At 48.1% G+C, this 12,272-nt stretch overlaps 1 pseudogene; it reads left to right on the forward strand.

Moving 5' to 3' along the window:
• Window positions 1–3,924: 3,924 nt before the first annotated feature.
• Window positions 3,925–4,608, forward strand: LOC100355807 (small ribosomal subunit protein uS19 pseudogene; annotated as a pseudogene).
• Window positions 4,609–12,272: the final 7,664 nt, after the last annotated feature.

The following is a 12,272-nucleotide window of genomic DNA, read 5'->3' on the forward strand; positions in this document are numbered from 1 at the left end:
CTTTAGCAAGTAGAGATTCAACCTCATCATTACACACTTTTTCTTTGCTCCTTCACTAGTGAGGCTGCAACTTTTCCAATTCCTTCCACTCTGTTTCCTTTTGCTTCCAACTCTCACTAAAATTTCACTCAAAGTGGCCAATAATACCCATTCCTGGATGCTTCACTGTGTAGAAATTTCTGCTGCCAGATCAAGTATTCATCATCCTTAAATTCAGCTTTCCATAAACTCCAGGGTGTGCACACAATCAGCCAAGTTCTTTGCAATGTTGTGGTGCAGGAAAGGTGGCCTTTACCCAGTGGATTCTTTTTCACTTGAGACCATCTCCATGGACTCCTCACCATCTTTTTTTTTTTTTTAATTTTTGTTTAAGTTTTAAGCTTTTATTTAACGAGAAAAATGCATAGGAGAGTGAGGGCCCTATCTAAAAGAGAGAGGGAAATCTGGATTCATCCTGAGCACCAGGAGCCAGCCATGTGAAGGAGCATGCAGGCCGGGAAGCAGGGAGCGGGTGGCCCAAAGGCCACGTGCCCTGAAGGCGCAGGGGCAGCAAGAGGGTCCAGGGAAGAAGGGAAAAAAAAGGGCGGGACCCACCGCGTTCCAGGCTTTTAATTCACTTCCAAAGTGGAGTGGTTACTTAGTCTGATTGGCCAGTGGGCACACAGGGGTAGCCTGTAGGGGCATGAGGTCATACAGGGGCGTGGTGAAGGCGTGGCTTTCCAGCTCACAGACCTGATCAATTTTATCCTGTATGCCTGCCTACAACATTCCCCCCTCAGAGACTCCATTCCCTTAATCCTAAGGGATGTTGAAGAGCGTGGAATCACCCCTCTTCTGTAGCTGCTTCCTGCTTATTAGGGGTGTAGTGCAGGCCCTGTCTGTCTGGGGTCTGGAAGTCTCTGTCTATCTCTTCTAGCAAATTCATTGTGAGCTGGAGCAATCTCAGCCACTACCAATGTCTGTGTCCCCTGCATGGTCAGTTATTCCCAAAGGTCAAGTTCTGAAACATATAAGTTTGTTAATTAGCATAAGCAAAACTGGAACAGGACCAATGGTAAGTGGAGTGCCCCTTAAAATGAAAAGAACATATCTTACAGGCTCCCAGGTAGTGGGTGGTGATTGGCAACCCTTACATAGATTATAAAACCATTTAGCTTGAGCATAGAAAATTATAACAGAAGAACCCATTAGGAATTTTATCATCAGTAACAGTTCCCAGAGGATCAAAAGAGGAGGCAGGGGACAGCATACCTGCCTTAAGGAGCGGCAGTCTTGATGTGAGGAAAGCAAAGGCTTTGCTTATCTTTCTGCTTTGAAGAGGTACTTAAGACTCTAATTGGCTTACAGAACAGTCAGGTGTGTCTTTTGGGTTCACCTGTGAAGACTTAAAGAGGTAGAAGTTCAATCTTAATTTTACTGAGGTAGTCGTGTTCAGTAGCACCTGAAGGTCCCTTCCATTTAAGCCACAACTGATCTGAAGAGGATCTTCCTAGGAATGGCTTGCTCAGGAATTCCCAGTATTGGAGTTTGGGTCAAAAGCTCCCTAATTCTTTGGAACACCTTCTGTAGCTCCCCTGTCCAGCGCAGTGTGTCTGTGTCAGGGGCTTTTTAAGCAAACACCAGGCTTAGAATCCAAATGCTGGAATCCATATTCTATAGAATTCTGCCAGCAATTCCCAATTAATCCTTCGGAACAACTCTTGCAGCTACCTTGTCCAGCACAGTGTCTGCAGCAGGGCCTCTTTGAAGCTATATACAAAGCTTGGGATCCAAAGCTTGGAACCAAATTCCACAGAATCTTGCCATTCCCAGAAATATTCTTAAATGCCTTTTAAATATGGAATAGCGTTCTCTTCCCTTGACTGAGACAGCACACTTTCCTGGAGTTAGAACATACCCCAGGTAATCCACCTCTAGTTTAGAAACCTGAGCTTTGGGAAGTTCTATATCCTCACTATCCCAGATTCTGGGTTTAGTGAGATACAGAAGAAATTATGTCTTAGGCAAAGGTTTAGCACACAATGCAATGCATTGAAACAACTGTCTCATCAGTAGTCCTGAGGCTTTTAACCTTATGTTAAAGTATATGAGAGGGGCCGACGCTGTGGCACACTTGGTTAATCCTCCGCCTGCCGCACTGGCATCCCAATATGGGCGCTGGGTTCTAGTACCGGTTGCTCCTCTTCCAGTCCAGCTCTCTGCTGTGGCCCAGAAAAGCAGTGGAAGATGGCCCAAGTGCTTGGGCTCCTGCACCTGCATGGGAGACCAGGAAGAAGCACCTGGCTCCTGGCTTTGGTTCGGCGTAGCTCTGGCTGTAGCAGCCATTTGGGGGGTGAACCAATGGAAGGAAGACCTTTCTCTCTGTCTCTCTCACTGTCTATCTCTCAAATAAATACAATAAAAAAGCATACGAGATAGGAATTTCATAGAGACACATGGATCTAAGAGTTCATGTTTGAGGCACTTAACTTTGAAGAAACACCTAAGGATACAGGCAATGGAGTTTCACACTTAGCCATAACTAAAACTTATGACAGGTAAGAATATAACACACTAGAACAAGGTAATTCTTTGGGAACAGGCTTTACCATTAATGCTAATACTATAAGTCTTTGAGAACAGAGGTCTTGCATGAGAAGTTAGTGCACAGTGCCTCCTATTGTTAATTTAACAATTAACTCTTATGTATGACGTCAGTGATCACCTGAGGCTCTGCCTAGGCTATGGAAGCCTTCTGAATCCACCAACTCTGTCAGACAAGGCCACAAGCAAAGTGGAAGTTCCCTCCTCCCTTTGGAGAGAAGTAGGCCCTTCTTTAATGACCACTCCTTTCCGCTGGGGTCTCACCCAGAGAGGTCCTCCACGAAGGGACACTTTTTGCGTGAGCGTCCTGGCTTTCCACACCTGAAATGCTCTTGTGGGCTTTTTAACCAGACCAGAATGCCTTTAGGGCTGACTCTGAGGTCACTGAGCGCTATTTAGAGCAACTGCCATTCTATGAGTCTGCTGTATGGACGCCTTCCCATATTGGAGCATTCACTTTTCTTTAATTCTATTTATTATTAGCAGTAAATACTTAAGCCTATTGACATGATCTCTTTAACAATCAATCCTATCTATATATGATAACTTTAAAACTTAAGTTAACTTATAACTTTAAATCATTACCATCTAGCCCAAGGGATTTGGGATCTCATGCCAAGTTTTTAAACTGTACCCTTAGAAGTAGGTCTGTAGAAATGCATGCAGACCTATATAGCCTCACAATTTCTTTGTAGGACTGAGTACCAGGAGCCAGCCACATAAAGGAGCATGTAGGCCAGAAAGCATGGAGTGGGTAGCCCAAAGGCCATGTGCCCAAAAGGCGCAGGGGCAGCAAGCGGGTTCAGGGAAGAAGGTAAAAGGGCCCAAAACCGCCATCATCTTGTTTTTAAAGGTTTATTTGTTTGAAAGGCAGAACAATGGGGGGGTGTCCTCCATCCATTGATTCTCTCCCCAAATGGCCAGGTCAAAGCCAGGGGCCAAGAACTCCATCTGGGCCTGTCACGTGGGTGGCAGGGGCCCAAACTACTTGGGCCATCATCCACTGTCTTCCCAGGTGCACCAGCAGGAAGCTGGAATGGATGCAGAGCAGCTGGGACATGAACTGACACTCCAATAAGGAATGCTGGTGTTGCAAGCAGCGACTTAACCCACTGCACCAAACCCCTGCCCCCCCCCCCCTTCTGAGTTCCTTCCAGATTCTTGTGTGGCACTCCCTTACTGCATACAAACTTTTTCCAGCCTGCTTCTTCAAACTCTCCCAATCTCTGCCGGTTATCCAGCTCTAAAGCTGCTTCTACATTTCCAGGGGAATTTCCAGGAAATAGCCCCACTTCCAGGATCCATTTCCTGTACAAGTCAATTTTCTGGAACTCTAACAAAATGCCTGCAGTGGGGTACTTTACAAAGAACAAAGGTATGTCCAGCTCACAGTTTTGGGAGCTGACATCCAATACCATGTGACTCCATTTGTCTGGCCCCTGGTGAGGGCTTCCCAGCAGGTGGCACTAGGTGGAAGTGCAGGCGAGAGGGAGCCAGAGGGGGAAGCAGGGCCTGGGCTTGCTCTTTGAAAACTCACTCTGGCCTTTCGGGGAAGCCGACAAGATAGTGGAAGTGGAGCAGAAGAAGCGGACCTTCTGCAGGCTCACCTACCGCAGCGCGGACCTCGGCCAGCTAGCTGCTGCACATGTCCTACCAGCCCCTCAAGCAGTGACCCCGAGTCCGGCAGAGGCGGCGGAAGCAGCTCTCCCTCCTGCAGCACCTGCGCCAGACCAAGAACGAGGCACCGCCCATGGAGAAGCCGGAGGTGGAGACGCGCCTGAGCGAGACAGTGGGCAGCATGGGGGCCGAGTACAACGGCGAGACCTTCAGCCAGGCGGAGCTCCAGCCAGACGTGATCTGCCACCACCTGGGCGAGTTGTCCATCACCTGCAAGCCTGTGACTCATGGCCGGCCGGGCATCGGCGCCACCCACTCCTGTCGCTTCACTCCCCTCGAGTAGCCCTCGTAATAAAGGCGCCGGTTCCAGCGAGGAAAAAAGTAAAACAAAACTCACTGTGGTGGGAACCAGCTGGGGTCCACAGGAACTGCCTCAGCCCTTTCGGGTGGCAGTGCTCCCAGAGGCCTGACCAGCTCCCACCAGGCCATACCTGAACCTCAACCCCACCGTGCCGAGGGCCAAGCCGCCGGCGCGTGAACCCTTGAGGAACAAATAACCTCCAGACCCTAGTGCTGCTGTGTGAGTAGGCAGGGAGTTGGTAAGGTTGGCTGGAATTCTTGCCAGCACTGCCGTGGAATGTTATCCTTTACCTAGCCATCTAAAACCACCACCTTTCCAGGATGCACCTGTGTCTCATCTGGGACCAGGAAGCGGGAGATACCATGATGACCACATGGGTATTAAACTCGACGTGGAGGTGCCATAAAAATCCCAGATGGAGAGGCCATCATTGTGGCTTAGTGGGTGAGGCAACCGCCTGCCATGCCAGCATCCCATATGGGCACCAGTTCATATCCTGGCTGCTCCTCTTCCGATCCAGCTCGCTGCTGTGGCCTGGGAAAGCAGTAGAAGATGGCCCAAGTCCTTGGGCCCCTGCCCCAGTGTGGGAGACCCAGAGGAAGCTCCTAGCCCCTGGCTTCAGATCAGCACAGCTCCGGCCATTGTGGCCAACTGGGGAGTGAGCCAGCGGATGGAAGAATCTCTCTCTCTCTCTGCCTCTCCTTCTCTCTGTGTGTAACTCTGACTTTCAATTAAATAAATCTAAAAAAAAAAAAAAAAAAAATCCCAGATGGCTTCACTCATGCTAAGACCCCACTCTGCTTATTCAATGAAGGCCACACCCCTACCTCATAAAAACGGCTGAGAATGGGGAGAGCCCTGTTTTTGCCCCTGACCTTGGTTGGGGTGCTATTCATCTCCCCCACCTCTGACTCTAAGCAACGCTGGGGCCCACTCATGATGTGGATTTCTCCATGTGAGGTAGCTCACAGTTGTGCGTGAATACTTGCTTATTCTCTCACCTTTTAGATAAATCCTGCTCTCAATTCTGCATTTTATGATTCCACTTAGACTTTTTCTTTAATCTCTGTGGGGAGCAAGATCCTGGACTAAAAGTTAAGGTACCCGGCCCATATCAATAGGCCCATGGCAACAAAGTCCCTCAGGTTTGGTTAATCTGGGAACATCTTTGTTTCTCTTACAGTTCTGCTGGCTAAAGGATTCTTGATTGACAATGTTTTTTCTTAAACACTTTGAATATATCAACCTAATGCCTTCTCACCTCAAAAGCTTTCAATGAGAAATCTGCTAGTAATTTAATTGAGGGTCTCTTCTATGGGAAGCCTTCAAAAAATGTGCAGAAAAATGAAATTAAAAGGTAGTGCACATTTTCCATGAAACTTTTGAAGCCTCTTCAGATGTGACAAGTTGCTTCTCTCTTGCTGTTTTCAAGATCCCCCCTCTGAGAGCAGGTGTTTGGCCAGAGGTTAAGAGGCCACATCCCACATGGGAGCACCTGCGTCACGTCTTGACTTCTCTGCTTCTGATCCAGCTTCCTGCTAATGCACACCCTGGGAGACAGCAGGTGATGCCAAGTACTTGGGCTCCTGCCACCCAGGTGGGAAACAGGTGGAATTCTTGGCTCCTGACTTAGGCCCGGCCCAGCCCTCGCTGATGTGGGCATTTGTTGAGTGAGCCATCGAATGGATGAGTTCCCTCTGTCTGTCTCTCTCTTTCTCTCTGCCTTTCAAATAAAGTGGAAAAATTTTGAAATACAAGATTCTTGGCCTTTTGACTGGTTTATTCTAATGTGTCTCTGAATTCATCCTTCTTGGAGTTCATTGAGCTTTTTGGATATTTATATTCATGTCTTTCATCAAATCTGGGGAATTTTCAGCTACTGTTCCTTCAAACTCACTCTGTCCTTTCTTCTCTACTGGCAAGAGGTTCTGATAAACATGGGGCTGTGGAATGGCTGTTGCACCAGTATGTGGGAGGAACAGGTATGGATGAAATTATAGGCCATAATCCTGTGTAGCCAGAGACTGATTCACTGTTCATTCAACCAACGCCTTCAAATGCCAGACACAGTTCTAGGCCCTGAGGAGATAACAGCAAAGAAGAGAGAAAAGAAGCAGATGTGTACACAAGAAGAAAAATGGTAGCAAATGTAAATGATAGCACCCCCCTCCCCAGTTAAGGCCACTGAGGTAGTAAGTGGCTCTTTCAGATGGAGCCATCAGAGAAGATGTCTAAGGAAGTAACCTTTTTTTTTTTTTTTAAGATTTTGTTTATTTGAGAGGTAGAGTTACAGAGAAAGCGAGAGACAGAGAAAGAGGTCTTCCATGTGCTGGTTCACTCCCCAAATGGCCGCAACAGCCAGAGCTGAACAGATCCGAAGCCAGGAGCCAGGAGCCTCTCCTGGGTTGCCCACATGGGTGCAGGGACCCAAGCACTCAGGCCATCTTCCACTGCTTTCCCAGGCCACAGCAGAGAGCTGGATCAGTAGAGGAGCAGCTGGGATAGGAACTGGCTACGGGAGATGGGATGCCGGCACTGCAGGCAGAGGCTCAGCCCACTAGCCACACCACCGGCCCCAGGAAGTAACTTTTACATCAACATCAACTTGGCATTAGGGGCCAGCCACGCACTATGTGACCTTGTGCTGGGTCGCTCTACCACATAAAGCTCGAAAGAAGACCCGGATAAAAGCAAAGATCCTGAAATCCCCACCTCGCCATTGGGTGCTACTTCCGATCTCTCCATTGCTTTACTCCATGTTGTGCTTCTAAGAATACCCAGACTGGGTAATTGCAACGAGTAGAAATTCATTTCCCTCGGCTCTGGAGGCTGAGAAGCCCAGGAGCAAGGCACTGGCATCAGACGGGGGCTGCCCGCTGTGTCCCCATGCGGTGGGAGGAGGGAGGACAGCAAAGGGCCGATCACCATGTATCCAGGAGCAGAAGAGCAGAAGCAGGGAAGACAGCCACGCCCCTGTGTTGCAGGAGTCGTGGTTCTTGCAATTATTCTTTTCTCCACCAGGTTCATGTCAGATTCTCGAACAACGACATGAACAGACAGGAACGGTGTATAAAGAGAAGCAGTTTATTTAAGAAAACAAATATGAAGGAGGGAAAAAACTCATCAGCACTGAAGGGATCCCTAAAGAAAGCCTAAGTGAGAGAAAAAACCCTCCCAACAGCACTGAGCAGGATCGCTAGAGGAGGCAGCCATTTTGAAAGCTGATTGGCTACGGTTTTGCAGGCTGAGAAAGGGGAAGTCTTCGTGATTGGTCCAGGAAAGGGGTGGTTGGCTTAGTTTAAGTGGATGACTACGCAACAGAAAACACATGAAACATTCCCCCACGCATAGAATTCTCATCACCTAGTCAGTTACAGCAGCACAGAAGAACCTTCATTATAAGAACTAGCGCATGGCATGGAATTATCACCTTGACAGTAGGGACTCCATTACAGAGCACCTGGGACTCCATCTTGAGAAAGCACCCTCCCCCCACAAGATTCTGTTCTGAAACTATGATCTAAAACTCAGACAATAACAGTCTACTTGGCAGAGCATAGAAACTCCCTAGCATGATCGCTCAAGCTTAAAACAGCTAGGCTGCACCTGGATTAATGTTAAGATCGTAATTTGTCTATTGTCAAGATTGCAATTTGTAGCTTCGCATAGGCCTCAGGTCAGCTTGGCCCTAGCAACCATGTAGCCCCCCTCACCTCCTTGTGGTTTTTGCCTTTATAAACCCTATTGCTTTGAGCTTCAGGATCTATCGTTCTTTAGGGCTTGAGCCTGCTCTCCGCCACCGGCAATAAAGGACCGTCAAATTTTTATCAGTGTGTGGTGCTCCTCTGCACTCACTCAGGTACAAATCAACATCCCACGCAGAAGCTTTTTGCTTGAACTATCTTATCTCCAGATAGTGGGAGGGGCCGCCTGGTCCCTCTCTACCTGGCCAGGAATGTCTCTGTCACTTCCACTGAACTCCTTGAGCAAAGTACCTGACCCAACTCACAAGGGAGGGGTTCTCAGGGCCTCATCAGCTCCGACCAGCCTCGTCTATCAACACCATCACACTGGCAACACCTGAATTATGAAGGGGTTGCCTTCAAACCCAGCGTTCAGTAACATCTCCCTCTTCCTAGCCGGAATCAGATTCTACTTCTTGAAGCCATGGGCTGTGGTGGGGAGCTCTAGGCGCTAAGTAGTGGGTAGTCTGGCTTTCCTTATCTATCTACTGTATTTGACAACACACAAGTGTAATTAGACATGTTGTGTAAACTTGACCCAATTATCTAATTACCCACTGTGTGGAGGTAAGGCTTGGATACGAAAATATCAAAATGTAGCAGTTTCTGGATGGTAGTCTTATGGGAAATATTAATTGTGGCCTCCATTTTCATATTTTTCAATGTTTTATAAGACTTAATTGTATGATAAAGTTATTAACATGAAACAATTTGCAAGAGCTCTTCTTGATAATCAAAATATTTATTAATAAGTATATATATTTTAAAATATTGATTATTTATTTATTTGAAAGGCATTTTATATACATAGATCTTCCATCCACTGGTTTACTCCCCAAATAGCCACAATGGTTGGGCTGGGCCAGGCCTAAGCCAGGAGCCTGGAACTCCATCCGGGTCTTCTATGTGGTGGCAGGGGCCCAAGTATTCGGGCCATCTTCCATTGTTTTCCCAGGTGCATTAGCAGGGGCATGGATCAGAAGCAGGGCAACAGGGACTCAAACCAGTGCTCATAGGGATGCTGGCACCACAGGCAGCAGCTTAACCTGCTGTGCCACAACACCAGCCTCTATATATGTATATTAATGTGTGTAATTATATACATGTAATTATATACACATATGAGGCTATTTTTAAATGATCATGGAAAAGTGAAAGTAGAAGATAAATTTATCTTTGTGCAAAAAAATTTTAAAATTTATGGATACAAAGGGTCTTCACAAACTCTATGAAAAGTATGTATTCTGAAAAACTATGCACTGGGGTCGGTGCTGTGACACAGCAGGTTGACACCCTGGCCTGCAGCACCGGCATCCCATATGGGCACCAATTCGAGACCTGGCTGCTCCACTTCTGATCCAGCTCTCTGCTGTGGCCTGGGAAAGCAGTAGAGGATGGCCCCTGCACCCACGTAGGAGACCCGGAAGAAGCTCCTGGCTCCTGGCTTCAGATCAGCTCAGCTCCAGCCATTGAGGCCAATTGGGGAGTGAACCATCATAATGAAGAACTTTCTCTCTCTGCCTCTCCTCTTTCTGTGTAACTCTGGCTTTCAAATAAATAAATAAATCTTAAAAAAAAGAAAACTATGCACCAAATAAACATCTTTTAATTCTATTTTCCATTAATGTTTTCAAGTACATCTATGAAATATTGACAATTCGTAAAGACAACAAAAAGCACAGACAATTGAAAAGACCAAGGTAACACAATAAAGTCCAACTCAGAATGAACAGGTGTTAACATTTTGTCCTGCTTGCTGCCAGGGTTTTAAAAAATAAATAAATAGATCTACACCACTCCCACACCTCCCTTACTCCACAAGGAAAACTCTATGTTGTTGGTGTGGGCCTTCCCTGTCATTTTATATACATTTGCCTTCCTATCTATCACTCATCTACCTATCACCTACCAATCTAGATCGGACCATTTTCTATATATTTCTGATTTTGCAGAAACAGGGACAAGAAGGAGCCTTCCTGGAATAAGGCACTGGTCATGCCTCAGTGGGAGCCCATGCAAGTGGAGTTCCTGGGTAATGAAGTCAGTGCAGTTAAATAAAGGGGGGGGGGGGCGTGCATGAGGCTTGCGCCAGATACAGTTGATGGGAAACACATGTCTGAGTGGCCGCGTTCCAGTGAACTGGGTGAGCACACAGAGGCACTGGTCATAAATTCTTCTCAGCTCCTATTTGTTCGTAGAGTAACTGAATGTTAACAGGGCTAACTTTTGTTACTCCCCTCCCAAAACAGTGGCCATGGGTCCCTGGTGAGTGTGTGTCTTCCCGTGTCCCAGACTAGCAGTCACTTCCCTCCTGCTCTGAGCCCTCCGGTGTTCGCAGGGAGACGGTGTGTGCCAATAATGACCTACGCGTGGGGGTTGACCGATCCTTTTAGCACATGAGTCATTTCAGGCCTCTCATCACCAGCTCAAGAAGCAAAATCCTTCGCTTTACCCACAGCTAAAGGAATTCTAGGTGTCAGCCAGCAGGTGCCGAAGTGTGTGTGTCATGGGGCTGGGGGGTGCTCCTGGAAGGAAGTCTGGCCGAGCCCTTCGGACCCTGTGGATTTCAAGGCTGCCCATGAAAATCACCGGGGAACTTTTAAAAATGTCTTTGCGGGCTCAGGCCCCAGAAACTGTGACTTAACTGGCTTGAGGTTGGGCTTCCGCATTCAGGTTTTTAAAACGTGCCCTGTGGTCACAAAAGGAGAAATTCTGTGGATGACTGCGCTCGTGTGAGGTGCCCAGAGCCGTCCAGTTCACGGGAACGAAACCCGAGCGGGGCTGCCCAGGGCTCCGGGCCGGAGCTAGGAGGCAGGAAGCCAGGGGGCGCTGATGGCTGACCCGGCAGCTGCTCCTTTGGAAGATGGAAGGCTGTGACGGTGTGAGCGCGCTTAACGCCGCGGAACTGCACGTCTAAACGTGGTGAAGACGGTAGGTGTGGCCCTGTGTGTATCTTACCACAACGCACAACACGCAAGGTCACCTCTCCCTGGGGACTTCTAACGCGCCAGCAGGTTGAGACCGGTGTTAAACCTTCTCTGGTTCCTGGAGGGAGTATTGGTCCTGCCTTGCTGTTTAAGCCAGTTCCCTGCTCCCCTGGGAGTCTCTGCTGGGTGCTGTTCTTGCGACTTTTGCTGCTACTTGGGGACAAAGCAGTTTATTTTTCCTGTAGGAACTGGTCTGTTGCCCGCCCAGAGCGGATCCCAGAAACCCTCCGCTTACCTCCTGTGGCGCTTCTCTGCCAGTAACCATGTTTCAGGATAGCGGCAACCTCTTGATCAGAGTGGGTTTTTTGTTTTATTTATTTGAAAGGCAGAGTTACAGAGAGCTCCTCTATCCGCTGGTTCACTCCCCAAATGGCTGCAACAGCAGGTGCTGGGCCAGGCTGAAGGCAGGAGCCAGGAGCTTCATCCAGGTCTCCCATGTGGATGGCAGGGGTCCAAGCACTTGGACCATCATCTGACGCCTTCCCAGGTGCATTAGCAGGGAGATGGATGGGAAGTGGAGCAGCCGGGACTTGCACCACTCAAACTGGCTGATGTTGTGGCTTAACCCGCTGCTCCACAATGCTGGCCTCCTTCAGGGGCTGTTTTATGCTCAGGTGCCTTCTGATACCTTGGCTGGAGCCTCCTCCCTCCCAGACCCGGGATTCGTCTGCTGCAGCCTTGTAACCCGACTTGTGCTGGTATAAACCGTGATAGTGACCAGCCAGTTAGTGTCCAATAGTGATGACCATAGGCTCGCAGGGAGGACTGGTTTTTCATATCTTCTCTGATGAGACGTTGTGCTTATCTAGTTTATATTCCACCTGTTAGCAGAGACCACACTAGCTTATGAAAGTACAGCATACTGCAATTTTGTCTGAGGAGAATGGAATTATTTTCTAATTTTTAAAAAGATTTATTTGAGAGGTAGAGTTAAAGACAGAGAGAGGAAGAGACAGAGAGAATGGTCTTCCATCTGCTCGT

The sequence above is a fragment of the Oryctolagus cuniculus genome, chromosome 4, assembly GCF_051225735.1.
Source record: "Oryctolagus cuniculus isolate XC-2025 breed Fujian yellow rabbit chromosome 4, ASM5122573v1, whole genome shotgun sequence".
NCBI lineage: Eukaryota > Metazoa > Chordata > Mammalia > Lagomorpha > Leporidae > Oryctolagus > Oryctolagus cuniculus.